Source organism: Pyxicephalus adspersus, chromosome 1 (genome assembly GCF_032062135.1).
Source record: "Pyxicephalus adspersus chromosome 1, UCB_Pads_2.0, whole genome shotgun sequence".
In the NCBI taxonomy this organism is placed as follows: domain Eukaryota; kingdom Metazoa; phylum Chordata; class Amphibia; order Anura; family Pyxicephalidae; genus Pyxicephalus; species Pyxicephalus adspersus.
In genome coordinates, this window is record NC_092858.1 from 10,063,088 (window position 1) to 10,089,514 (window position 26,427).

A 26,427-nucleotide genomic window follows, 5' to 3' on the forward strand; every position below is an offset into this window, starting at 1 on the left:
ATCTGGCCCCCAAAGGAATCCTAAATATGAATTGCAGCTGGCCCTCCGCTGCATTGAAATAGCGCCACTACTACAATTCCCGGCATCACTCGTGTCTTTAGACCAGCAGGCTCTCTGCCTATGCGTGGCCCTGCATTGGACTGTTTTATAGACACAAATAATGCCAGGAATTGTAGTAGCGGCGCTATTTCAATAAAGAGGGAGTTCCAGCGGCGGGCCACTCCGCATTGGCCGCGTCTGACATTTCCAGCATTCCCCCTCAGCTGTACTTTTCCTTGCTACTCCAAGGCATGGACTTTGTTGGATTTTTATAGAAGAATATTGTTATTATTATTGTTAGCCTGTGCAAAAAGGTTACCTTTGAAATTTAACTCAGAAGGCTACAAATATAGAAAGAGGCATAGAATTTTTTTCCTAAATAAAATTTTACAAGACATTTTTATGCCTCTTTCTCTAATATAGGCTTGTTCCAGCTTGAATGTGAAGCAAAACCTTTTTGTTTCCATATGAAAAGGTTTTATATCTAATGAGAAGGAAAAATTTCCTCAATTTGTTCAATAATTTTCAAGGTTGGCCCGTGACTTTGTCTAAGTTTTTCATTTTGGCCCTCTGTGTATTTGAGTTTGTCACCTCTGAACTAAAGGAATATTTGTTCTGTTTTGTATATGAAAAATGACTACAATCACATAAAGTGAACTTGTACTTGGTCCCTTCAGGGCAAATTACAAATTTAATTTGATGTTTCGTCCAGCCGTTGTACAGGGGGCTATGGAAGATGATACAAAGGGCCCCCACTACTTTCTGTACTCATTTTAAGTATATTTAACTTTTACTTTTTTAACTTTTTTTTTTAATTTATTGGCTTCACCAGCTGCCCAAACATGGGTTTATGTATTCAGTGCCAGAACCAGAACATCAGGCGTTCCTCCTGTAGGATCAAGTGAGGCTTCTAGGCTGTCAGCATCTGGAAAGTGACAAGCAGGGTGACGGGGTCCAGATGCTGCCTAGCACATGCTATAGTAGTAAGCGGTTGCGGCATCTTAGACAATTTTTGTAATTTGCTTACATTTCACATCTGTTCAGCTGTTACTCAAGTCTGTAACGTGTTTTGCAATCTGCATGTTGCTGCATTGAGGCCAAATCCTGTATTTGATTTTGTTACCTAATGAGTAGAATCTTTTATGTGCTTTAACTTGTCAATCCTATTTAAAGTGTTTAATACTTTAAATCTGAAGCTTTCAATAAAATAATATCCTGTTACTGTTTACACTATTCCTGCAACAAATGTCTTGGGCTTTTATGTCAAAACCACATATTTCTCTGATGGAATCTTCATCACAAGAAGGATTGGTTAAATTTCACTTTGATTAAAGACAAACTTTTATATACAAATTTTTAATTCTGTTATGTATATTGCATATTAATATATATAAATATACAAAGCACCCCCGAAAAAGTCGTAACAGACAAAAGGTGTAGGGCAGAATACGGACTAATGGGAACTTTTATTTTGCACGTTGCATTGCTTTTGTGCACTCTGATTCTTTATCAATATTTTATTTGTGTCCTATTTTTAATAAATTAACTATATTACAGGCTGCTGTATTCCCTACTTTGTTTGGAATATGCTACAAACCTTTAATGAATAGGAAGATGGCATATTGCCATCTGTGGGACATTCTTTTGGTTTTTAAGTGTCACTGTCTGTATTCGTCTAACATTTGCAACCCCTATTTAATGTACAGTGCTGCGTAATATGTTGGCATTATATAAATGCTGTTTATTAATAATAATAATAATAATATATTAATAACAATAACCTGGAGGCACTTAAATCAGTGAATGCTAGACAATTCTTGCATGCTCCTGGGGAGTTGCAGTCACTTATTATAGAGAAAATTAAAAAAAAGCCTACAAGGAAGCACCCTAAAACGTCTAAAGTGATATGCCAATGATTGTAGTTGAACACTGAAATGTTCCAGAGAAGACACTAGTTCAGTAACATCTTTTGTTTTTTTTAACCCAAACCCAGAAAATAGGAAGAAATGGTTTTAGCTTTATTTTAAAGTAGCAATAGAAAAGCATTTTCCAAGTGCCTCCAATCATTCAGCCTGCATCGTTCAATGCGATGGGGACCCATCAGCATTACAACATCCTGGCCTTAAATTACTATTTGGATGTTGGATGTTTGAATGTGGACGAATAAATGAGACCCGCTAAGGAAAATATGGTAACGCCTTTTGATAGAGGGAAGGTTAGATGGAAGGTGAGCTCCAGATAGGGAACACTGTTATGTTGAGCAAGAAAAAGATTGCTTATCTTGCTTTCTATGTGTTTATTATTGTATAAGAATACATTGTGGGCTTTGTATATTAGTTCATTTTTGGGATATATATGACATTTTTTTGCTTGTATTAGGGTAAACAGGTGCGTTGCAATATATCATTGCATCAAATAAATATAATTCAATAGATAATGTCAGACTTAGCATAATGGTGTCCAGAAATACAATTTAAAATGCTGTTAAGTGTTTTTCTCTCCAGTACCCATAGTTATAATAAACTCCTGGAATCCACCCCAATGTAAATGGAACTTACAGCTCTCCTATATCAACCAGCTGAAATTTTAGGTCTGCAGATCCTTTAGTGAAGAGCAGAGGAAGTGTACTGAGTGATGTTCCCTCTCCTGCTGTCTTCAGCAGTTTTATATAAAACCACAAACCGCTTTACAGCCAAAACCTCCAAGCTGTACTCGTCGTCCTGGATTGTTTCCAAAAGAGCCTACGATTGAAGAAGTGAAATTGCAACTGAATGACGGTGCAAAGTGGAACACTTGTATGTGGATTGAAGCAAATCAAAAGATACAACCACAAACTGCAACAAAGCAAAGAGTCGGATTGGTGGATGTGTGATATATAAATCGGGCAATTTGGTTAAATTGGTAAACTGAAGGGGAACCATGATGGCTCAGCGGTAACACTCTTGCCTTTGCAGCGCTAGGTCCCAGGTTGGAATCTCGGCCAGGACACTATCTGCATGGAGTTTGCAGTTTCTCCCCGTGTCTGGGTGGGTTTCCTCCCACATCCCAAAAACATGCAGTTAGGTTAAATTGGCTTCCCCCTAAAATTGGCCTTAGACTGCATTGTACAGCACTGTGTAATATAACGGCGCTATATAAATACTGTGTAATAATAATAACCTGTTTAAAAAAGTCTGGATCAAGGCTGTGTTCTATTGCATATTCATGTCCATCTTGTACTTGTGTTTGTGCCTATATGTTGAATAGATCTAATTCAAAAGTCTTTGGCTCTGAAACTGTTGTTCAGAACTCCAGCTCCATTTAAAAATGAATAGAATCATTCAACCTACTTCCTCTGAACCCTAGTCCTTGGTCCTTAGGACCCTCCCCAGCTTCCTTTTGGACACTGAAAAGAAAATAACATCTATTCTAAGCATTTCTCTCTGGTTTATTCCAATCAGCATGCTTCTAATGAGCACCAACTGGCTCTCTGTACTGCTTCCTGCTTGCACACTTCATCCTTCTTGTTTAGGGATTGCTGTGGCTGGTACCAGGTCCAATTCAAGAACTTGTTTTGTGCTTTTAGAAATATGTTTATTGTAATATTAATGATTGTAGAGCATCTTTTATATTTGCCTAAATTCCAAGTGTAAATATTCTTGTATATAGTTTAACCTAAAACAGTTTTTCCCAACCAGGGTTCCTCCGGAGGTTGCTTGGGGTTCCTTGAGTAATGCGCAGTTCCTGCCTCTCGGGTCAATTTGGGTGACCCCAATGATCTTTTTGACATTCTTCCCAATGACCGCCACAGTAATATACTCTGAGCTGTGGATATAGTAATTATAGCAGGGGGTCCCTGAAGACCTGAAAGTTATTTCATGGGGTTTCCCCATGTTATAAAGACCTGGAAACACTGATCTAGGCAGTGAATTACTGATAATATTTTCTCCCCAGGATCAATTAATAAGCACTATGTGACTAAGGGATAAGTTCCCTCACTGTACAATCTTCAGGGTCAACTTTATTTTAACATTTTAATATCCATATTTGACTTTCACGAGGACTCCATCATCATAAATATATATATATATATATATATATTAAAGCAGAAATTAAACTAAATTTTTATTCTACAAAGTAAAAGTTACCTTTCTTAGAAAGGGATTTTTAACAACAGATTTTATAAGAACAAATATTTTACAACTTACAAAACCTCCATACAAAATAGGACATCATTTTTGTGTTGTGTGTTCTTTGACCAGTTTTTATAATCCTTATTCCCGTATACAAGGTTCTGATCAATTTTAAATGATTTGATTGTTTTGGATGTATGTCACCATTCTTGGTTAAATTAATTTTCTCAGAATGATAAATAAGTCATGTACATTTAGGTCCATAAATATTTGGACAGAGACCCACTGAATTAAAGCTGAAAGTCTGCAGTTCAACTACATTGAAGTTGTTTCATTTAAAATGAATTGTGGTAATGTACAGAACCAAAATTAGAAAGAAGTTGTCTCTGTCTAAATATTTATGGACCTAACTGTATATTTTTTAAAAGTATTTAAGCGTTAACTTTTTTTTGTAAATTTTTTTTTTATTTTATTTTTAAACAATGGTAAACAATAGCAATGGCAGTGTAGAAAAAGAAAATAGGGGAATAATGTACACGCATGCATTATTTATCATTGGAAATGAATGATTAACATCAGATCAGCTGATAATTAACAAAAAATGCACAACGACTGGTCAATGACATTGACGAACGAAGAATGTCGCTGGAAACGAATGACCGTCCCGGCGGATCAGATCGGGCAACGATCAGTCGCTATCTATGTGTACGGCTGTTCAGTGATAGTGGATTGTTCTGTGATACACTTTCTCCTGTACATGGCACGTTCTGCATCGTTCAAACGATTGTATCTAGTGTGTATACATTATTGGTGGATTATATTTGAAAATAATAATGAATAATCGTTGATCGATTGTTAATCGTTCATTTTCTAATGACAATTATTGCACTTGTGTACGTAGCCCTAAATGAGCTGTGTTGTAAACAATAGTCTCTGTACAATAAACTATTAACACAAATAAAAAAGGGGGGTGGGTAAATGGGGATAGGAAGGCTAGAGGAGAATAGGGGAGGTATAGGTATAAACTAGATTAGATTTGTGGACCAACATAGAACAAAGTTTGAGAGCAACAAGGGATTTGAGCATGGAGCCTGTCAAAGGAAAGAAGTTTAAAACCATCCAGGATACCACATACAGCTAAAATCACCTTAAATATTATTATAATATTAATTATAATACCTAAGCTAAGGAGGCTTTATAGTCGGCAGAGTCTTGGTATTGTAACTAGTGTTGGTGTTCGAATTCGGGTTGTCCTTATATTCGACCCGAATATGGCTGTTAAAATTCGGATAGACCCGACCTAAAAAAACGCAGTATTCGACTGTAAAAGTTCAGGAAAAACTATAATTTAGGTAATTTATTGAATGTTTGAGTTTTTTTTAACTAACTTTTCTTTTTTACAGGTTTTCCCACAGACGTGGGAATCCTCCTGTCATTGCGGGATCTCCGGGCAGTATAGGTTATGAATGACGACTTGTCCCCATTTATCACCTGTAGTGACCTGAGTTCCTGGAGAGAGTTTCTCTATCCAGGAACACAGGTCACTACAGGTGATGAATGGGGACAAGTCCTCATTCATCACCTATACTGGCGCTATATAAATCCTGTTTAATAATATTATTACTGCCGGAGATCGTAGTGGAACTGCAGAGGCAATCTGCAGTTCAGTTAAAATGTCACATCACGTAGGAAACTGAACTGCAGATTACCTCTGCAGTTCCACTACGATCTTCATGCACTAGAGGTAATGAATGGGGACCTTAAAAAAACCCCGAATTCTCGCACCATTGACTTCAATGGTGTTCGAATTCGGCATTTGATCACCAGGACAATTTCTCACTATTCCATCGAATAGCTGTCAAATCTAATAGTGAGATATTCGACCCATACTAATTGTAACCACTAGAATCAGGTATTGTGGAACTTCTCCTCTGTCCCATGAATGGTGGATGTTTTTTCATTTTTTTAGTTACTTTTTCCCTACTATTGCAACAACCCAATAAATACCTAACAGATGTACTAATAATATGCATGCCAAAAACACAAAAAACTAATACAAATAAATGAAATCCCATTTGTTCTAATGTAGGTTAATAAAGATGAATTATATTTAATGATATGGAAAGTCCTTTCAAAAATAAAAATCTTTTACCCCTTACTATTTCTGTGTGCAACATGCAGTGTATAAAGCCAAATTATAAGCACCGATATCCCTTTGCCATTCGCTTCTTATGGACGAACCTCTCACCTTTTTTTTAATTACCTCTCTGTATTGAAAGATTATAAGGCTGCTCTCCCTGGACCCAATATCTTTCTAGGTGGGTTGAAGTTTTTTGAAGTTTGTGTTGTGATGCCATTATATATATGAAGACATTTGGGTTCTATTTATGAAGACATGAAACTTACATTCACAGAACATTTTTGGTGAAGAGTTTTCCAGGACCATGTGTTTTCAATAACCGTGATCGCATCCCCAAAGAATATTTGGTGAATCCCAGATTCACATCTTTAGTAACATTGTGAATATTGTAAATATTTATAAAGTGTCACTGATAGATCAGCACAAGTAGCTGCAGTGATCATTGAGTGTGGTTTCACACACAAACATGCAGATCTCATGCACTGCTCCCAATAAAACCTACAAATTTATTGTCCCATCAATGAGGCTGAATGCATAAATGAAATGAATGTCCTGTAGTTGAAAACATGAAGTTGCTAAATACGGCTTAGGTTTGTTTTTGTGGTGTCTAGGATGCGGTACTACAGTGACTGTGTTTGTGGAAATTGGTTGATACTTGACACAGTTAGATCCGAGGGGGGAAGTGCAATGAACTTTGTGAACTTTGTGAAGTCACTGTATCAGAGTTCAGAAACTGCTTTATAATGATAAAAGGTGGAGCTTTTCTGAAAAATGTTGTAGTTGTATATTTTGATTTGTCGGATATATAGTCATGTGGATGAGTTTGCTGTAACAAAACCAAGAATAGGGCAGGTATGTTACCTATTTATATTTAAAACAAACCTGGAATAACAAATCAGCTGTGAACTGATTATCTAGAGATTACACAGGATATTGTAAATGAAATAGGGTCAAGCAACCCAAAATGTACCACCTGCTGTCTGCAAGTAGTAAATATGAACTTATCCTTTGCAGTAACTTTCATATATATTTAACTTTGAGCTTTGAACCCAAATCTTTCAAAATTCTCCTGCTTGTAGTTTTTTTTTACTGAGTCTCATTCAAACTAGAGACACAGTTACAATCTTATTCATTTTTTTAAGATCTTCCAACTATTATGTAGTTAAAGTGGAACTAAACCCAAAATAGGAAAAAACATACATACCTTTAATCCTGCAGATCAGTCTGCCCGTCTGGAGGTTTCTTCCATCGGGTCCTGCTTTGTCCCGGTATCTGTCTTTGGCCTGGTGCAGAGGAAGCCGACATCTTCTTTCTTCTTCCGGGTTCCCAGATCAGTTAATGTAGATTGGGAAAAAAGATTTTCCCAATCTCGGGGAGCAGCCAAGAGACTCCCAGAATGTGTGACGTAGGTATCCTGGGAGGCTTTGCGCTCCCATTCTGTTTTGATTGCTGTGGCAAAGGGGAGGTGCTGCATCCTTTTTTTTATTTTTAAATAAACAACATTTTTACTTTAAAAGTTATCTACCTTTTTAGGTCTGCTTTAAAGGGTCTCTCTGATACAAAAACTGTACAAAAACTGTTTTTTTTTTTCACAGCCAAAATGTTAAAGCTGAAGTTTAAGGGAAATAAAAAAATATCCTTGCAGTGGGGTTGTCCTATTTGTGTCTTTATAAAGCCCCTTTTTACTTCCCTTATTCCTCGTTTTCACAGGCTTTCTATTCTCAAAGCATCTTCTCATTAGCAAATGTTGTTCGCAGGCCTCTGACACTGAATATAATGCAAGACCAGCAGTACCGAATCTACAAATGTCTACCCAGTCCAGCAGGATGCCATGCAATTTTTTTTTGCAGAGTGAAATTGTTGAATTGAGGAAGTTTTACATGTAAAGGAATGTTTCCATTTGACCCTGAACAAAAACATAATATATAGGGAAGCATGGAAATGCTAATAAATTAATTTCTAAAACTAGTTAAAGCAGAACATTTTTACTTTACATTAAAAGGGTTGACAACCTTGTTTAAAAAAAAAAATGGTGCAGTATCTCCCCTTTCTGTCTTTATTGCTGCTGCAATCAAGACAGAATGGGAGTGCAGAGCCTTACTGGGAGCACATGCCCGATGCCCCATGCGCATGCCCTATGTTCTTTGTAATTTGCATAAAACTTAACAGATGGCATTTCTATATAATTATTTATTTTTTATTTATTTTACCGTTGATTCAGGGATAAGCAACATTTTTTGCTTTTGAGCCTTGTTCCCTCCCCAACAATTTTGGCAAGAATACTATGTTCAGAGGCATTACATATAATGTATGGTCATTCCTAATAATGACCACATTTTGTACTTTCACTGACTTAAGCTACGTATACACGTCCAACGGTTCTCACCCGTTAATCGTTTCAGGGCCAATATCGAGCGAGAATCTGACGTGTGTACAGCACCAGTCGTCCATTGCCGAACGACCATCCTGGCGGATTCACTGACAATGGATGACCAACAATCCTAATGCAAGGGAAGGGTGAGAGCGTGCAGCGGGGTGCCGCTCCGTTGTTCCCCTTCCTCCCCTCTCCATAGAGCAGAACGGTGCTGTATGTACAGCATTCGTTCATGCATCGTGCAGCGCTAGTGGTTGGAAAGGATCGTGAAAGATCCTTTCCAATGACTATTATTGCACGTGTGTATGCGGCTTTACAAGCTAGGGTTTTGTACAAATTTAATTTCATTCAATGCAACAACTGGAATACATATGTCAATTTATAATTTTTGGGTAAATCTGGGCACATTTTTATTGACCTGGACATGAACTTTGAAGAAAAATGTAGCTAAATGGAATTTCAGACCAAAAGCGTATTGACTTCAACAGACGTCCTCCAGATCGATACGTTTTTTATATCTGTTATTGTACTTTGCTTGGTAATTGATTTGCATCATTTATTCAGAAGAATATAAAGTAAGAGCTGATGTGCACTAAAGGATTTCTGTTACTCTAAAACTTTATCGGTGACTCCTTATAATTTATAAGTTACAAACCATTTCCAGAAACACTGGGTCAGCAGGTTTCATAACTTGAGAACTTGTGCTGACTACAGAAGAGTCGATGTACAATACTATTTTTGACAGTGTGAATGCATTGTAAATTGGAATAGGGCCTATTTATGGAGCCTACTTATTCTCCAGAAACCAATGGTCACTAGAGATGTGTGCCATTGCTACCAATGGATCCTAACCATTCATTAGAAACCAATGTCTTCATTGCGACTGGACTTTATGCATTTGCTAAAGGCCATTGACAGTGCTGGGAATGCAGCTTATCCATTCACTAGAAACCAATGACCTCATGGAGACGGGACCCTATCCGTTTACATTATTGGATCCTATCCATTATAACATAATTGAGACAGTAGGCTATGTAATAAACAAACCAGTGACATTGCTGAAAATGCATTCTATCCATTCACTAAAAACCAAATACCTCAATGAGATCTCTGCCAATCTATACTATATAGACTACTGACATTACTATGATTTCAGCCCTTCCATTCTCCGAACACTTGTGACATTGCTGAGATTGCAGCTAGAGATTATTGGAGTGCTTTGTCCTCGTTTAGAATATTTGTGTTTTTTATTGACCTAAAACCTTTTTGTAGGAAAGGTCTTAGTTCATATTAAACCAGATTTTTTTTCAGCTCCTCAAATATAGAAAAAAAAATGGAGATTATATTTTATATTTAAATAAAACAATGAGGTATATATATGTAGTTCTCCTTTAATTTCAATAGGTCAGTTTACACCCAAGATTTTTCTTGACGGGCTGTAAGAAAAACACATTCTTTAGCATTTAGATAGTATTACAAATCTCATAAATCCCCATCAATGCCAAAAAGTGCCTGGAAATGCTGAAAAGCACGCAGAAGAAAGACCCTATACATATAGACCAATATGTTATAATGCAGGTGTAGGATGCCCGGTACAAAACAAAAGTACAACCCTCCTTTTAGTAATAGCTCTATATGGCCATGAGAACCAAACCTGGTAATCCTGGTTGTTGGTAAACTTCCTATTCTGAGTCTTTCCTAATAAGTGGTCATTTTGGTAGCTATACCTTTGACTAGGAGACTTTGCAAGCTAGCCATCTTGTCATTAAGGCTCCCTTCTTTGGTTAACCTCTCTGGTGGTATTCCCAAGTGGGGCTCGGGTGGATTTTCTATGCAAAAAGTGGTAACTCGGGGTGGAATTTCCAGGGAGGTTAAAACTCCTACCTTGTTCCCAGTTCCAGTGGCGTCCTCCAGTGATGTTGTCGTCTTCGTCTCCCGCCAATGCCGGCCAGGCATCTGTGCAAGCTGGCGATGCCCTGCCGGCATGTGCTCACGAGTGCGTGCCTGGAGGGATGGACCATGCAGAGGGGTAGGCGGGATTGGGCAGGAAATTTAAAAAGGATTTTTAAATGCACCGCTTTTGCATTTAAAAATCCTCTTTATTCATACGCCAGAGGGGGTAAGAACATATTGGTTCTTTAACCATGACCTTTTAACTTACCAAAGGTTAACTTTTCACCTTCGTAAGGACGTTGTTCTTCCTTCTTCTTGCCCTAAACCAGGGAAGTGGGCCTTCTTGTCTTATGGCTGTTTGATGCCTGGCAATGCCTCCCACCTTTCCCTCGTAGAAAAAGGTAGATGCACCCTGTACAGTTGCAAGTTCCAAAGACCAGCCCCGGTCAGACTAATTAAATAAAACTGAATTCTGGGTATTTGCCTACAGTATGAATGTGCTTTCCAATTTTTAATTTTTTGATATCCAGAATGGCTGTGGGTTCTCTATTGTCCCCGGTAAACTTGTTTATGAAATACTATCTTTTTATAAAGGGAAAACATAATAGTTTTGGATCATTTTTATTTTATTCTTTTTATAGGCATTGAAGCAATGTTTTAAATTAGTTACATTACAATTGTTTCACCAAAAATACTTAGTACATAATACACCCCATGTTAAGTCAGAGATAGATGTCTCCAGTTGATAGAAGGATGAGCTTAGCAGAAGGGGTGTTGGACCTTTGCAGAAAGATCACTGCTCCCACGGCATGACCAAGGGTCTCTATTTTATGCTTGGAAGAAGCAGGTTCCTAAAGAAACAAAATGTAGGACTTTGCCGACCTGCTGTTTTGATGCACCTGGAATGTATTTAGCAGATTTAATTTGAAAGTTAATTTTGGCTTTGAGTTCCACCTGCTTGCTGCATATTAATTACAAAGTGTTGTTCTGCTTTTTGTATTAGGTTGAAATTAAGAATTGGGTGTTGATTCTTGGGTTAGGTTGAGGTTACAGGTTACTTTTAGGGAAAGATTTAAAGATGTGCTGCCAGATCCCAGAGTTTTGATATAATGTGCAAGAGCTTTTTGCCCAGTTTAGGGCACAATGATCTAACTCCTGCACATGCATGGAATTATGGCCAAACTCTAAAATGAGCTGCACCCGCAGGGGCTTTGTTGGAATATAATTCCCCTGTCATCGCCCAGGGATTTGCCCAGCTTATTTATTAAACATTGCAGATTTACTTGCCAGAGTGCCCCCTTCCAGCAGGGCAACAGGGCCACAACATCATTCACCGCTGTCTTCTTCATCAACTCTTCCATGTTCATGGTCTTCTTATTGGCCAGGTTGTAATGCCATAAGACCCACGCATGTGCACAAGAGCCAATTCATTCCAAAACGGAACCCTGCTTCTGGATCCCCTCCAATAGTAGGGGATTGTGTCCCCTTTTCACTCCTTTTCCCTTTTGTCTTTTTCTCTTTGGTCCTTGTTCGAATTGGTTGCAGTCACTGCATGTAATGCATTTCAACCAGGATGGTTATATTCATACTGTACTCTCTTCTATGCAACTCTTCTGTATCATTTGTGTTAACGCTACCCTCAATCTCAGAAAATGGCCCTGATTTATCAATGCTCTCCTAGGCTGGAGAAGATAGACTATATGGGTGAACTTGGGTGATCAAACAAACCTGGGATGGATCTTGTCCAGCATTTGCCAAATAGTAGGAAATATTTTTAGGAAATTCATTGCTGGATCACCCAGGTTCTCCCACAATAGTCCATCTTCTCCAGTCTTGGAGAGCTTTATTAAATTAGGCCCAATGTTTTTTTAACCTATGAGAACTGGAACACAAAAAGTCCAATACATCAGGATAGCAGTGTATATAATGTGTATTTCTATGTCTTGTGTCAATATTTTCTTTAAACCTTTCATAAATAAAGAATGTTAAAAAAAAAATGGGAAATGGAACCCTGCTGAGGCTGTACACTGAACAGATCATGTGCAGCTAAATGTACAGAAGTAATCATAAAAGTTGACAAGCAGACATAAAGCAATTTCATAGTCTCTTCTGTCATTAAAAAAAAGCCTGACTGTCAGCAATTTTTGTAACGTGCAGTCTAATTCTACGTTAAAATGGAATTGCAGTCAAAACATTTCATTTTGGCTGTGATGAAATTAGTTGGTTCTATGATTTCCCAATCCACCGGTTTTGCTGTGCAAAAACATTGCAAAAAACTTTTAAAAAATTGCACCAATTTTATTATGTGTGAATATATAAACTTTATTTGCTTTCTTTTATCTAATTAAGCAATATTTGTTAATGCATCTCATTGCATTAAACCAGAAAACTGAATTGCTCAATCATGCTAATACATAAATAGTTAACTCCAGCGTAATGTAGCCTTGGCTGGTGCTGGCAGCCTATCAAAGCAGAGACACAGAACAGAATTGTGTAATAATAATAATACAGCTGAGGTCTCTCTCTTACATAGCCGCCGCTGCTACTGCTGGTCAGCGAAAACTCCCTGGAATTCACGACAAGAACACTGCAGTCCAAATCCACATAACAAGACCCATCAATACAGGTACCGGTCCAAATCCTAATTTTGCAAATCTTAATAATCCCTTAAAAATTTTATTTCTTATAAAATTAAACATTTTTTTTTAGTTATTTCCTTAATTTGGAAAAGGGATGTTACTTATATACAGATGTTGTGTCTGTGTGGTTATCTTGTAAAATTTCTGTTTTGGTTTCATTGTTCTGTATTATTCTATCAATTGTTTTTACAGCTTGTGTTGCTTGTTTATAATGAATACAAATATAATAATTACTATTATTGTTACGTGTATAAAAATTAACTTGTCAGTAATTGATTATTTAATTGCATAATTTGCTATATTAGGATTATACAGATTTAATTAAATTATTTGCCCTCTTTTATTACAAAAACATTTTTACATATCCTGGATTTATTTGGGCGAAGGTTTTCCTAAGTGTTCAGCAAGTGAATAAATTATTTTATATACACATATCGGTGTTTAAAAGTAATTAACATATCAGTTGCACAAGTTTTTATGATGTGCTTAACAAACGCAGTTCTTTTCTTACATTACAATGCCTGCAGCAGGATAATTAAGACTTTATAACCGGTGGGGCAGAATGGGAATTACTAGTTAGATCCCTAAAATAATTCTTCAGCTTGACTTACCCCGGGAATATAATTACCTGAGACCAAAGCTCTTACATAGTGATGCGTGATCATTGAAACCTTTGCATTATATGTAATATTGTGATTGTTTTTAGTATTTAAAACTTTTTTTTACATTTTATCATTTTTGTTGCAATTTAACCAGTTTAGTAAAGAAATGGAAAATAAACATAACACATTTGTTTGAGAATGATTATTTCACTACACTGCAGTGTCAATGCATTGTATTATTACAATACACTGCCAAGGTCTATTTATGGGGCATAGCCTTATATGAGATTTGTGGAGGGTAGAAAAAAACAAAGAGAAACAATTTTATCAGTCTTATTTGTATATGTTGTTTCAACATTTGATTTTTTTTCTCAATTGAGAAAACACAGCAGTAGCTGTTTACTTTCTTACTGTCTCTTTCCAACCTGAAACTTGGATGAGCCATGGGAGTTAAGATTGGGTGTGCATGTCAACAGTAAATGAAATTGCAGCCAATTCACAGCCTAACAGTAAATTGAACAAGGACAAATGGAAGTTAACCAACCCCACTGCACCAGCATTTATGTGGTTAATATGAAATATGGATTTTTAACATTTGACTTGATTTATTTATTTCTATAAATAAAATGTATACAAATGCTTTGACATATATATGTCTACTTTCTGACATTCCCTCAAAGCTTCCCTCATGGAAAAGTTGAAGGACCAAGAAGGGATTTTTTTGGTAAATCCTAATTTGCATGTTGCAGCTCCCCAGAATTGTGGACTCCAGGGGTGCTCCTGAAGCTCGACAATGGCCTATGCAAAAATACCTGACTGCTTTAAATATAGACACAAAGTTGTAACAGACACTGCACCCTATTATTCGAACTAGGTCATGTTCAAGGGGGTGAAGGACAAATTTCTGGTTTGCGTAAAGCCCACCATAAAGGCTAATAATAAACTTGTGCTGGTTTAGCTAAAGCTGGAGAGAACCCAAACCCACAGAAGGAACTGGGTAGATACTTATTTCTCTGGGCAAGCTCTATTGATGTGGGTTTTTACATAAATTAATAGGATATCAACCTCCTGGGCGGTACATTTCTGTCCGGATTTTTTTCTGTCTAAAAGCGGTACATAGATTTTCATGAAAATTTATTTTACAGTATAATATATTAGTATAGGTATAATAAAGTTTGAAACACTTTTTTTTTTAAAAGACATATTATACTCATACAATTATATTATACTGTAAAATACATTTTCATGAAAGACAGTGTACTGCTTTTAGACATGTATATCCAATGTATTGCATTTAATACAATTATTCTATATTGAATGCAATACAAAATAATTTGAAATTCCCACCACTCCCCTAACGCAATGGCTGCACATACCAACATCACCGGGAACTCCTGGGTAACTCATCAGATGCAGAGGACGCTGGCAAAAGGATGCGGATCAGGTAAGGTAGTATTTATCATTGTTTTTCATTGTTTTAGCTACCTCGAGTGTGACTCAAGGTTACCGCTTTCAGCATCTTTTTTTACCCCAAGTCACACTCGGGGTTACCGCTGGGGAAGTTAAGATATATTAAATAAATTATTGCAACTATTCAGGGTTCAGCAGAAAGGTAATAATTTATTTTATGGGGTAGAGACTGTTCACGTAGCAAAGTAATTTTTATTAAAGAGGAACTAAACTCAAAATTCCCCAAAACACAAAAACTCCATCTACCTTCAACCCCGCAGAGCAGTCCGATCCATCCAGAGGTCTCTGTTATTGGGTCCCGTGTCCTCCCGGCATCCGTCTTTGGTTCTTTAGACACCGCCATCTTCTCCTCTTCTTCCAGGTTCTTGTTTCTATGTCACCCAACCCAGGCGTGAGATCGGGTGACATAGGTTGCGAAAAAAAACTTGCCGAACTTACTGCCCTTCACGAAAAGGCTCCTTTCTAGCATGTCGGGCATACACAGAAGGAGCACCCAAGAGCCTCCTGGGATGCGTGACGTAGGTATCCTGGGAGGCTTTGCACTCCCATTCATTCTCAATCGCCTAGGCTATCAAGAATTGGGGGGGGTGCTGCACCCTTTGTTTTTTTTAAAAAAAGGGTGTTGCAATTTAAAAAACAAACAGATTTTTTAAGTGAAAATTCTGAGCTTGGGTATGCTTTAGGCAATATGGAGCTGTATTCACATTTGATACCCAATCATGATTTGTTTCTAGCACGTGATTGAGCTTTTTAAGTGAACAAAGTTTCATCAACATTTACTTTGAACTGTAAACACCTGTTACTAATTTAGTAAATCAACCTCATTGTCTTAAAAAATACCATAAAAGGGTTTCAGTATTTTCCAAATTTAACCTAAAGAACCCTTTAGTAAATTAGAATTTTATTAAATTTAGCTCATCACAAAATTTAATGCAATAGACCGTCTCTTCCCGTTCATCACAATTTTTACTTTGATTTGTGTCCAGACCCATCCACCTATTCCAGAGAATCTGTTTATTTATAGGGATTTCTTCTGTTTATCCGTATCAAGACATCTTCAGACAAAATCAAAGGCTGGCTTTTATTTATATCACATCTGTGTAAACGTTGCATGGAATATTGCCGTAAACAAGGAGTTCCTTAGAATTTTGATCTTTGTTGACACCGTGTCATTGACCGTTCAGGCTGATGATGTCAATCGAGAAGAATTTTACATTGAATCAATTTTACATCTGTGCAGCAGGTGAATTTTGTAGCCTTAAAACTTTAACTTACAAACAAATGTAGAGAATATACATTTTCAATGTATGTAAATTCTGAATCTGGACGAATATTAAATGTTGCAACCATTAGTAGACTGTATGCCTTTGAGACCATCATAGTAATGTTTGGAGTGCAGTGGAGAAGTGCTCTTCTGTATTGTTTATTGATTTTCTCCTGTGACTGTTTTATTACATTAGATTCTGCATCGTAGCTTTCTAACATGATAGGAGAAATAACAAGACAGTATGTAAAGGGTTTTTTTTTTTTTTTTTATTCAGGTCACTAAAAATCAATGCCTGTTTTGGCTGAATTTTCCAGGCTATACTTAAAAGCTTTTGAGAAAAAAGTATGTTGCTCACAGAGCTCAATAACTCAATATGGAAGTTGCAGAGTAAGAGCAGTGACTCTTCCCCTTCCGTGCCTGCTGTATTTAGAAAAGGAGTATAGAATTACAATTGGAGATACAGTCAGGGCAGCCAATGGCTTCTGCTGTGTTCAGATTGAGTTACAATTATAGAGAGAGTCTGGGCACAAAACGTCTCCTGACTTTACAGTGCCCCTTGTTCACACCGTGCATGTCTAAAAAGATTTTTTTGTTCATTTTAATATGAGATGTCGCCATTATGGATTGTAAATATTGTGCATCTGTAATAAAATGGTTTACCATAAGAAAAACACAAGCTGGCAAATTAATCTTAAACCAATATGGGTGTCATTTCCTTTCAATAGTTATGCTTCTTTTTGTGCTAGTTTTGCTTTTTCGCCAACAATTCCCAGTTCTTTCCAAATTCTACCAATGATAGTGATTCCTAATATTAAAGAATAAAGAAATTTTGGAATAGGCACAAAAAACATGCACACGCAGGACATATAAAGTTCATTTATAACGATCCAATACAAACAGAAAAGAAAATTACAAAGCTTAAAATAGCCCTCAAATAAACACTATAAATAATGAAAAAAAATCTATTTCCCATAAATTTCACTCTAACAGCTAATTGAAAATCAATATAGCTAAAATCACTTCGGTTATTGCTAATGATCACTTTCATTGTTAATGTGATCCTGGTAGGGACAGGTGCTCTTGAAGGATTAAAATCTCTGTAAACCTCAGCTAAGTATTGCATTTGCCCAGCTGTGTAAATCCACACGTGTTTTGTTTGTCTTTTATACAATATTTTCTTTACATTGGGCTATCAATATTAGTTATTACAGCTTCCAGCATTGTGTGCGGTGTATAAAGTCATCACACATGGCAGCAGGTGCTATGAATGGGAGAAAAAATATGGGAACCTCTTCATCCCGAATGAGCTCAGTTTACCAGAAAGAGAACTGTTGGCGTATCATTAGGGCTCTGGGAAAAGTTGTTTTTCCAAAAACAAAAACTTTTTTTGAAATTGAATACAGTAGGTAGTAGAATTAAGATTTCCCTTCACTTCCTTTTATCAGGAAGCAGGAGCAAAACTTTCCAAATTAAGGTAAATCAACTTTTTGTTACTAGCAGATCCTTTGTCATCTGGCGATTTCCAGAATCCTAAACTCTCTTAGACTTGCATTATGAGTAATGATACAGCACAGCCATTGTGTAGCACTGCAGAGGGGAATATGTATTATTGCCTTTTTGTAAATGTATAGGCAGAAACTTTGTATACAAACCTTTTAAGAGCTTGTAATAATGGCACCTACTTTGCACGCTTCTGAAATCAAAGTTCAATGACTGCTTCATTTGATCTACAGTTGACCTTCTTCTGATCTGCTTCAACCAGATTTTGCATTCCTTTAGACATTTATAGCAATGCATGCAATCCAAAAAGGCAATACCAGGTCTTCTTGATCCATAGAACTTTGGGTACAAGTGAGTAAATCAATGGATAAGTCAACTTCTGCAGATGCATTGCACCCAGTAGTGGACTCTTCTAATAAGCCCACTTGGGGCAAAAGAAGATGGCGTGCATATGTGCTTTGTCCACATGTTATCCGTGAAGTTGCTAAAGCTCTATGGATTGTGTAACCTTTTTTTTTAAGAAAATTGCACTTGGGAGGTGATGAGACTTGGAACAAACTTGGCACCCAAGGCCAAGATGGCTTAGATGGCAAGGTGTGTATTTTAGGACTGCGGGGTGTAGTTGATAATTAGAATTATGCATAGATAATCTTATTGTTATCTAAGAAAAAAAAAAACAATTTTAGTGCCCTTTGGGGTTGGTTCAGATCTGCTTTGGTTTTAAGGGGTCCTGTGTGTTGTATCTTGTGTGTATCTTCAAAAGTCGGTAAGTAATCCATAGAAAACCGCTATTTGCAAAAGTTTCCTTTAATAAAGACCTGTTACTTGTATCATTAAGCAAGATGAGTGGTCTTGTATCTGACCCCCACAACCTGTAATGGGTGGGACTAATGGCCCCCTCCTATGGCTTTGTTCCCTGCACTGGCTATGTACAACACATGGATTATGCAAAGTGCTACATTTGCAAGGTTATATCGGGGTTTCAAAAGGTATTTTGTGCACACAAAGTAAATTAATACCCATTGTGGTCAGTGAGGAATAAAGTGTTTGTGCATTGAGGTTCAGCATGTCATAAACAGTCATCCAAAGAGTCCCTGTAGTAGTGAAATGAATGATCGTAAATACAATATTTTTACATTTTATCTTGTCCTGAATATTCCCCCGAATTGCATTTATGGACACAAGTGAATCACATCCCTTGACCTTTCCTGCACAGTTTGGCAGAGGTTGTTCATTGTTGTCTTTTCACTCTAGTAAAAACACTGTCCGGCTTTAATGTCAAAAGAAAAACATCTACAAAGTCGAGGCTGGAGCTCAACAGAAAAGAAAGTTTTCAGTTTGCTGTAAATTGATGAGACATTCGCTTTTAATTTTGGCAAGTAAAATTATCACGTAAGCAAATGTCTTCAAGGTTCATTCAAAGGTGGCAGTTCAGTTTTTTATTGGTGGTAAAGAGACAAAAATAATAACAATCCAAAAACAAAAATAAATATTTTGCATTTACCAGTGACAGGGACATTTGGGGCAAAATCATTGCGTTTTTTATGTACTGGATGTGTTGCAAATTTAAACTACATTAAATGACCGGTAAAAGTAGTTTTGGATCTGCCTTTCACATATTGACAAATCATTCCAAGGTTTTGTACTATTGTCCATCTTTTGGCTCCTTCCTCCTGACCCAAAGTACTATCCCCTCATGCGTTTTTACATACTTAAAAACACTGTGGGGAAAACAGAGCAAAATATTAATATGACTGCGCACAAATTTACACAAAAAAGGAATTAAAACCAAATATAAAGAGCACAAAGCTAAATAAGTTAGGCATACTAAAAAAAAACATATTCTATTAAAAAAATATTTAATTGCGAATTTCTCAACTCATTTGTTTATGATTATTGATTTAACAGAATAATCACCCAACATCCCTCCAACATTTGCCCATTTTGGGGCCAAGGTTTGGTTTTTCACACTACATCTTTTTATAATATTGGTCTTTGTATGTATTTAAACAAAGATAAAACAAGATTTGGAAATACTGAATACGGAATAGTTTATTACTTAGTGAATGTAGATTTATTCAAAGGCAGCAAAGGTGCAGCACTCCTGCTATGCTTATACCAGCCTACATGCCTGTTACCATTGTGGCAGCTGTTTTGACTAGTGGCTCACCCAAAAACAGCCCTTAAAGGGCCCAACTCTGAGCAGCACAGGGCTTTTGCAACCTGTGATGCCCAGGAGAGAGGCAGGTAATGGGAGAGTGCATGTTCTACCTACCTGTCTGCATGCCTTACTCCTACGTTGTTTCATTTGGGGATGGGGAAATTTTTATAGCTAAAAAAAAACCTAAGATGCATATTACTGCTGAAAATTTGAATTAACAGCTTCAGTACCATGGAAAGCAATTGTCAGCATGTAAATCAGGGGTCGGCAAAGTTTTATGGCCACTAGGCCATTAATGGGGTGGGCAGGAGCACACTAGGCCGGACATGCTCTAATGGCTCCGCCCACCACCAGGGAACGCCCCCCTGAAGTGAAATCCCTCTCCTCCGTATGCATTGCAGAGGAGAGGAATTTACCTTCAGAGAGCTTTCCCTATTTACCACAGCGGGCGTTGATACTTTAAATAGGAAAGCAAGTGCAAGGGGGAGGCTCCAGAGCTCCAGCGGATCTGGTAGTTCCTAACGCCCCCTGGCCGATCCACCGACAACCCCAGGTGGCATTAGGCCAGAACGAACCACCAGCTACGCTGTATCTGGCCTAAAGGCCGGATTTTTCCAACCCCTGATGTAAATGAATAGACTTTTTTAACAAGATCACCAGCTATTATATTAATGAAAGCTGATTTAAGCTAATTGAAAACAACCTATTAAGATTACATAAAGGTGTTAATGCTCAAATGGAATTTTAATGATTGTGCTTAAATATACTTTAAACATAAATATTAGTAACTAGAGATTGAAAGCATTCAATATATCTTTTTCTGTCTTCCAACTGTTTGGATATGCTCTGATTGGCAATGAGGTTGTGGTGCGATTTCCGCTTCCTAATGCTGGTGAACCAATGCCTCGGGGATGATGCTACAAACTGCTTATACCTGTGGCAGCCCCATGAAAATGAATGGGGGTGGCAATAGGTGGTACAGTATAGCTGTCAAACCTGCAGATGCTGGTTCTGTAAGGTAGAGTGTTGTTGTAACATTTCCCATGTGGCTGGATAGGTGCTAGCTGTCGAAAACCCCACAGGATTACTTGTCCTAAAGGTTTTGGACATAGGGGGAAAGCATTGTTTTCAGAGTCAGCCAACTCATAGATTTTCATTGTGGGATGGAGCTAAAAAGAATTGTGTAGCATTGCAAAACAGGGAGCAGAACCTGAGTTTCTAATGAGATTAATGGACAGCTTCTATCTAGGTGTCTATTGGGCTAAACTGTGCAGGCATGGGCATTGGCTCAAAAAGGCAATAGGGGATCAAGAATCCAAGGAAGGTACCCAAAAACTGCAGAGGGAAACAAAAACTGCTGTGTTATGGTCATTGACAGACTACATCATATCCTTTAATTAAAAAATATCCTTGGACTGAGTCTTGAAACAGGAGTTTCCCAAAAAAATGTTGGCTGTATTTTTTGACATTTCTTTCCTACAATATACTTTCTACACCAGCTCACAGTCCGTTCCTTGGGCTTCCAGCCAAAGAGCTTGTAAGTCTCAAGAACTAAACACAACTTTTCAAGCACTTTGTCTGGGCCATGCAGCTTTGTCTCCACCTAAATAATTTAATCAACAACTGAATCATTGTCTTCTTACATTACACTGATGCAGAGCAAACAGTTGGAAATTGCTACTTGTTTTGCTCCATAAAGCATTGAAAAGTAAATTAACTAACAGCAATATTCATAATCTTTGGTTAGCTGCAAGGGGCTAGTATATAATGTAATGCATTTCTTTAGGGAATAAACTGTAAACCTGCACGTTGTGTGAGGTGTGTTCCACTTAAAGCAAACCTGTCATATGCCCATGCCAAACATTCCCACCTGTCCTTTCCTCCACCATTACCATCACCATTTCAGGAAAATATAGAACCGGTAAATCACACGACATTATAACTCCATCCTCTTTCCAAATGATACATTTTTAAAGGATAAGTTCACTTTTAAAGTTAAAGTATAGATACCCACTGACCTCCATGTGTACTTAAGAAATATAAATGGCATTCCTTGGCATGTGCCATTAGAAAGGTGTACACACAGGGGCAGACATAGGGAGGTGCTAAGGGTGGTACTGGCCACCTGGTGACCCTACATGGGCTCCAATTCAGATCATTGGGGAGGAGGGAGGAGCCTAAGTTAGTTCTGCACTGTTGGCTACGTCTGCCAATATGTGCATACCATGGTTCAATACATCCCCAGCACCCATCCTCCATCCTGTGATCAATTGGTTTAAAAGAAGAACTTTTTTTTCTCTCTGGGTCCTAAAACTGAAAGCGGACTCGTAGTAGTACATGCACAGTAGTTCTCTTCCCAAATATTTACGTAGGAGGGCCAGGGGAACTGTAGAAAGTGGGAAGTATATCTAACTAACTGTTTCAAGTTAAAAGATTGGCAAAGACAGTTAAAGACTAAGTGATTAGGTCATTACTATTCTGCTTATTTTATAATTGTATTCTTTGGGTGGGTCCAGAAAAATGTGGACTATGGGGAAGTGGGTTGAATGAAGACTTAAATGGAAAGGGATGCAGTACCAATGCTTAGCATATTGTGCTCCAAGCTAAATGCAAGTGGTTGGATGGCCCTGTGACTTGATACAACTGGCTGAACCTCCTCCACCTTTGTTTCTTCCCCCCCAAGTAAGTTAGAAGGCACTGTAAAAGTGCCATCAAGAGTGCTCACGTGGACCTAGACCTATAATCAGGTCTTGGCACAAAAAAAAAACTTACACCTGATTAGTTTGACTTTTGTTACCATCATATAAAACAGCGATCTCCAAACCGTGGTCTGCAAGCCAATTTTGGTGGTCCACAGTGTTGGCCGGTGCACTCCCCCAGTGGGGTCAGGAGAAGGACCCCACTTGGGGGGACGCACCGGCCAGAGTGGCGAACCATGCCTCCCATATGCATCACAGGCTCAGGGCGGTGGGCGGGGTGTGTCTCTTCCCCTTTGAGTGACACATGGCTCCCCGCAGTCTGGAGTCCGTAAATGGAGTCCAGAAGGTTGGGGACCACTGATACAAAACATCTCTGGCCATCAAAGAATTAAATGTAATGCCAAAAATGATTCCCATTATCTAAAACATTCACAAACGTCTTGTCTTACACTCCTTTTACTTCTCTTATATGAACACAATTATGTTTAATGTTCCATTCAGTGTGAAATGTTGCCACTTCTGTGTGGGAATTTTAATATTCTTGGTTTATAGCTTCCCTGACGTCAGTGTACTCTGGTATAATGTCGCCCATTGTAGCTCCAGTAATTATTAATTATATTTATGTCCGTGTCATGGTCTGCTAACAGCCATCCGCAGATCTCGGGGAACGTCTGTGACCTTTGGAGAAATGTAATTTCCAGGAATTTTCCTGCTTTTATGCTGTGTCTGTTTGTTGGGCACTGGGGTCTGCTTGTTACTGTCTGGTTTGATTTAAAAACCATATGTCACCAATGCAAACAGGATTACATCCATAAAGGAATTATTAGGTGGCATTGGTTGGCCAAGTCTGTTGGTGGCAAGATTCTTTTATTAAGGTGATCTATGCATGGACAGTCCAAAGTGCAAAGAAATACCTGCAAAACATAGCCAGGGGTTTCTGATGTTACCAACTTCTGCCTCTGTCCATTGGGCAGGTTCCATAACAAGAGGCAGCATTTCTAGATAGTTGATGAAATATTTATATATATAAATTATTAATCATAATTCTATGGAGAAAGCATTAGGTGGTGAACAAAATGGTAAATTCAGCATTTGCAGCATCCAAATTGAGGGCATTCCCTCTTGGTTACTTCCACGCTTTGCAATGCACCCATTCAATATTCAGTGTATTGAAACACCATTTATTGTACATGGCACATCAACGCATTGTACAGCAGACGGCAATACATGTCATCACATCATCAACACAAAACGCACGTCTTTTGAGGATGCTATGGCACTCAATTCATAATCTGTAGGCATGCAAAAAATTAAGGTCATGTGACTTTGTAAAGAGTATATTTTACTGCATAGCTTTCAAAAACCATGTGGCGCCAATCCCATATCCTATACATAAAGAATTTCCAATTCTTCAACAGTAAAGCATCTGCGTTGTGTGAAAAAAACCTTAAGGGTGCTCACCATTGAAAACTTCAATACCCCCTATGGTTAGTGTCTTCACTCAGCTGTGTGCATCCAACAGAATTAAATTACTACAGATCCTGAAGGTATAATTGTAATTGGTAAAAGTTGTTTTCGCATTTTCAGTCTGCTCTGTAATTTTGCATCATATTTCAAGTGCTCATGTTTCAGTACCATAGCTAAGACCCCGTGTCACATCTCACAAAGACACTCACTATTCCACCATTACTCTAGATAGACACCATAGACAATTGTATGCTTCCACTATTGTGGCAACAAGGACTGTGCTCCTGTGTATAAATCCAGCTCTATAAAGACATAGTTTGATGAGTTTGGTCTGGAGGAACTGGAATGACCTACAGTTTCTGATGTTACCAACTTCTGCCTCTATCCATTGGGCAGGTTCCATAACAAGAGGCAGCATTTCTAGATAGTTGATGAAATATTTATATATATAAATTATTAATCATAATTCTATGGAGAAAGCATTAGGTGGTGAGCAAAATGTTAAATTCAGCATTTGCAGCATCCAAATTGAGGGCATTCTCTATTGGTTACTTCAACGCTTTGCAATGCACCCATTCAATGTTCCGTGTATTGAAACGCCATTTATTGTACATGGCACATCAACGCATTGTACAGCAGACGGCAATGCACGTCATCACATCATCAACACAAAATGCACAAATTCCAAGCAATAAAAACTGGTAATGTGGTTTTTCGTCTTTTGAGGATGCTATGGCACTCAATTCATAATCTGTAAGCATGCAAAAAATTAAGGTCATGTGACTTTGTAAAGAGTATATTTTATTGCATAGCTTTCAAAAATCATGTGGCGCCAATCCCATATCCCATACATATAGAATTTCCAATTCTTCAACAGTAAAGCATCTGCATTGTGTGAAAAAAACCTTAGGGGTGCTCACCATTGAAAACTTCAATACCCCCTATGGTTAGTGTCTTCACTCAGCTGTGTGCATCCAACAGAATTAAATTACTACAGATTCTGAAGATATAATTGTAATTGGTAAAAGTTGTTTTCACATTTTCAGTCTGCTCTGTAATTTTGCTCATGTTTCAGTAGCATAGCTAAGGCCCCATGTCGCATCTCACAAAGACACCAGCTGTAAAGATTATTCACCACCTCTGTATAGATAGATATGAGATCTGGTCAGACAGAAGAGGACAATGCTATATAGGGTAATAATCCCCCTTATGCCATATCATTTAATATATCATATATTATATATCATATAAGTCACAATGGCCAGGGTAGACAAGGGCACAGTTGTTCTTTTTCCCCAATGTGACAGTAATGATACCAGAATTAGTAGAACATGTGTCTCCATAATTTGATATACTATTGTTTTTGAATATAGGTTTTAAAGCGTAAATGTATATACATTTTTTATGCTTTTTGAATGCTAAATGGATCAAGGTTTGCAGACACCTAACTATTACAGCTTCGGAGTTGTTGGCCACCAAATTGAAAACCAAGTTCTGGTGTCCTGTAACACAGCATAGGTAGCCCCTTTAGACAAATATGTGCTTCCAATTGTGGCAACAATGATCATGCCCCTGTATATGAGGCTAATTCCATACAGACATGATTTGGTGAGTTTGGTGAGGACTAACTTTAGTGGCCTACAAAAAGCCCTGACTTCAACCTTAGTGACCACAAGTGTGTGCTTCCCCTTTTTTGGCAACAGTTGGGTAAACTTTCCTTTATCACTGTGACTCTTCCCCTTGTACAAAGCCAACTCCATAAAGACATAGTTTATTAGGTTTGGTGAGGAGGAACTTGAGCGACCTACTCAGTTTTTGACCTGAAGCCTACTGACTTTGGGATAAGTTGCAATACGCCTTTGGGCCAGGCTTTCTATTCTAGCATCAATAATTGACCTCACATGTTCTTTTAACTGAATTACAACTACCAACTCTGTCCATCAAACCTTCAGAGTTGTTGGCCATCATAAAATAAACACATTTTTGAGTTCAGATGTCTAATATTGTGCCAACAATGATCATTCCCTGTGTATAAAGCTTTTTTTTTTTTTTTTTTTTTTTTTT

The 26,427-nt window shown here is 37.7% G+C and overlaps 1 protein-coding gene and 1 long non-coding RNA gene across 6 annotated transcripts in view; one reads left to right on the plus strand and one right to left on the minus strand.

Moving 5' to 3' along the window:
• P2RY6 (pyrimidinergic receptor P2Y6) overlaps nucleotides 1-26,427 on the plus strand; it is a 56,803-nt gene that overhangs the window by 15,681 nt on the left and 14,695 nt on the right. For 2 of the 4 annotated variants that reach the window (XM_072402053.1, XM_072402061.1), the window contains exon 2: nucleotides 13,092-13,184. The exons of the other annotated variants lie outside the window; for them this stretch is intronic. The gene's annotated coding sequence lies outside the window, so the exon portion shown is untranslated. The remainder of the gene's footprint in view (nucleotides 1-13,091; nucleotides 13,185-26,427) is intronic. 4 annotated transcript variants of the gene reach the window in all.
• LOC140324312 (uncharacterized) overlaps nucleotides 15,958-26,427 on the minus strand; it is a 29,067-nt gene continuing 18,597 nt past the window's right edge. The window contains exon 3 of one of the 2 annotated variants that reach the window (XR_011919520.1): nucleotides 15,958-17,341. This is a non-coding gene — a long non-coding RNA (uncharacterized lncRNA). Of the gene's footprint in view, nucleotides 17,342-18,587; nucleotides 19,758-26,427 lie in introns of those variants that run through there. The other variant, XR_011919521.1, reaches the window with a different exon arrangement.